The sequence below is a fragment of the Palaemon carinicauda genome, chromosome 12 (genome assembly GCF_036898095.1).
Source record: "Palaemon carinicauda isolate YSFRI2023 chromosome 12, ASM3689809v2, whole genome shotgun sequence".
Lineage (NCBI taxonomy): Eukaryota > Metazoa > Arthropoda > Malacostraca > Decapoda > Palaemonidae > Palaemon > Palaemon carinicauda.
The window spans coordinates 155,696,397-155,699,677 of record NC_090736.1 but is presented as its reverse complement, the minus strand read 5'-3'; positions in this window follow the sequence as shown (position 1 = coordinate 155,699,677).

The window sequence follows — 3,281 nt, the reverse complement described above, 5'->3', positions numbered from 1 at the left end:
TACTCACTGTTTTCCCAGTGAGTTTGTTTACTATTTTAAGACCCTCTTTTGTGTCTTGTTGTCATGAATGATTCGTTACAAATACAAACAAACTGAAAGCGTTTATATTTGCTAATAACACTACAGTGTTCACATCGTTAATGTGACGTCAGCGGTACCTGTATGCCTCTGTCATGTGACTTGGGAAATTGTATTATTTGCTAACTGTTCAACAGGTTACGTCAATGAACTCAGCAGCTCTTTTATTTACTAAGGAAAAGTTAGTTTGTATCGAGAACTGGCACCGACTCTCAGGGGTGCCCCTTTAGCTCGGAAAAGTTTCCCGATCGCTGATTGGTTGGATAAGATAATTCTAACCAATCAGCTAGTAGGAAACATTTCCGAGCTAAAACGGCACCATTGCAAGTCAGTGCAAATGCACCTTATTAAAAAAAATTTAGTATAGTTTTGAGCTATAAGTAGTAATGGTTATGGAAATGGAGATTTGAAGCTGCTAGGTTTTAATACTTCGAAATGGAGAGTATTTATTGAATTATTGAATTATATACATAGGCCTACGTATTTGGGAAAAATATACTCATTCATATATATATATATATATATATATATATATATATATATATATATATATATATATATATATATATATATATTTACATACACTATATATATATATATATATATATATATATATATATATATATATATATATATATAGATACATATATATATATATATATATATATATATATATATATATGTATATATGGGTGTATGTGTGTACATGTATGTGAGACTGAGTGTATGTATTTCTACGTATGTATGAAAATTAGTATACATAACTACCCTTACCATTCCCCTAAAAAAGAAAAAAAATCTTTCGGATCTAAAAACTAAACTAGAAAAAAAAGTCATATATGCCTAACAAGAAATTGACACCTTTCTAACCTTACATACATAGGCTTCTGAAACCAAAAATATAACAATCTTTGGACATCTATAACCAACATCCATAAGATTCCATTAATAAAAAAAAAAAAAAAACTTTAAAAATACCAAACGACTGTCTGTAGATCTGAAAAAAAAAACTTTTTTGACATCTGTAAAAAACGTCCATAAGACTACCTTAATAAAAATAAAAATAAAAATTAAAAACACCAAACGACTGTCTGTAGATCTGAAAAAAAAACTCTTTTGACATCTGTAAAAAAACGTCCATAAGACTCCCTTAATAATAATAGAAAAAATTTTAAAAACACCAAACGACTGTCTGTAGATCTGAAAAAAAAAACTTTTGACATCTGTAAAAAAAACGTCCATAAGACTCCATTAATGAAAAAAAAAAAAAGAAAAAAAAAAAAACTTTAAAAATACCAAACGACTGTCTGTAGATCTGAAAAAAAAACTCTTTTGACATCTGTAAAAAAACGTCCATAAGACTCCCTTAATAATATTAAAAAAAAAAAAAACTTAAAAATACCAAATGACTGTCTGTAGATCTGAAAAAAACTTTTTTGCATCTGTAAAAAAACGTCCATAAGACTCCCTTAATAATAATAAAAAAAAAAAAATCAAAATACCAAACGACTGTCTGGAGATCTGAAAAAAAACTTTTTTGACATCTGTAAAAAAACGTCCATAAGACTCCATTAATAAAAAAAAAAGAAAAAAAAAACTTTAAAAATACCAAACGATTGTCTGTAGATCTGAAAAAAAAACTTTTTTGAAATCTGTAAAAAAACGTCCATAAGACTCTATTAATAAAAAAAATAACTTTAAAAACACCAAACGATTGTCTGTAGATCTGAAAAAAACTCTTTTGACATATGTAAAAAACGTCCCTTAATAATAATACAAAAAAACTTTAAAAATACCAAACTACTGTCTGTAGATCTGAAAAAAAAATCTTTGGACATATGTAAAAAACGTCCATAAGACTCCCTTAATAATAATAATTAAATAAGAATAAAAAAAAAACCTTTAAAGATATCAAACGACTGTCTGTAGATCTGAAAGAAACTTTTTTGACATTGTAAAAAACGTCCATAAGACTCCATTAATAAAAAACAAACCTTTAAAAACACCAAACGACTGTCTGTAGATCCGAATCTGTTCATTTGGTTAATCTGCACTGTAAACCTGTCTGTGTCGCTCTAAATACGCAACATCTCTGTTGTGCTAACCTAGTTTTCTTCCCTGGCTAAAGAAGTCCTCTCCCAAACTGGAGTACATTTTCCACTCTCTAAATAATATCTACAAATGTCGTTCTCGTTTAGCCTTATCTCTCGAGACGTTTTTGGGCTGGAGCGATTTCTCTCTCTTTAATTTCAGAATTTTTTTTTTTTTTATAATGATGGAATTAATAGTGAAGGTGGTAATTAAGTGTAGCGCTATTCATCTCGATTTAATTTCAAAAATTTGTATTTTGATAATGATGGATTTAATAGTGAAGGTGATGGTGAAGTCTAGCGCTGTTCTTCTCGATTTAATTTCAGATTTTTTTTCTTGATAATGATAGATTAATAGTGAGGATGATGATGGAGTGTAGCGCTGTTCCTCTCGATTTAATTTCAGAAATTTGTTTTTTGATACTGATGAAATTAATAGTGAGGATGTTGATGGAGTGTAGCGCTGTTCCTCTCGATTAGATTTCAGAAATTTGTTTATTGATAATGATGGAATTAATAATGTAGGGGATAATGAAGTGTAGCGCTATTCCTCTCGATTTAATTTCAGAAATTTGTTTTTTGATAATGATGGAATTAATAGTGAAGGTGATAATGAAGTCTAGCGCTATTCGTCTTGATTTAATTTTAGAAATTTGTATTTTGATAATGATGGAATTAATAGTGAGGATGATAATGAAGTGTAGCGCTATTCATCTCGATTTAATTTCAGAAATTTGTTTTTTTGATAATGATGGAATTAATAGTGAGGATGATAATGAAGTCTAGCGCTATTCCTCTGTGTTTAATTTCAGAAATTTGTTTTTTGATAATGATAGAATTAATAGTGAGGATGATGATGGAGTCTAGCGCTAATCCTCTTGATTTAATTTCAGAAATTTGTTTTTTTGATAATGATGGAATTAATAGTGAAGGTGATAATAGGCTGGAGCGATTTCGATCTGTTTAATTTCAGAAATTTGTTTTTTTGATAATGTTGGAATTAATAGTGAAGGGGATAATGAAGTCTAGCGCTGTTCCTCTCGATTTAATTTCAGAAATTTGTATTTTGATAATGATGGAATTAATAGTGAGGATGATGATGGAGTGTAGCGC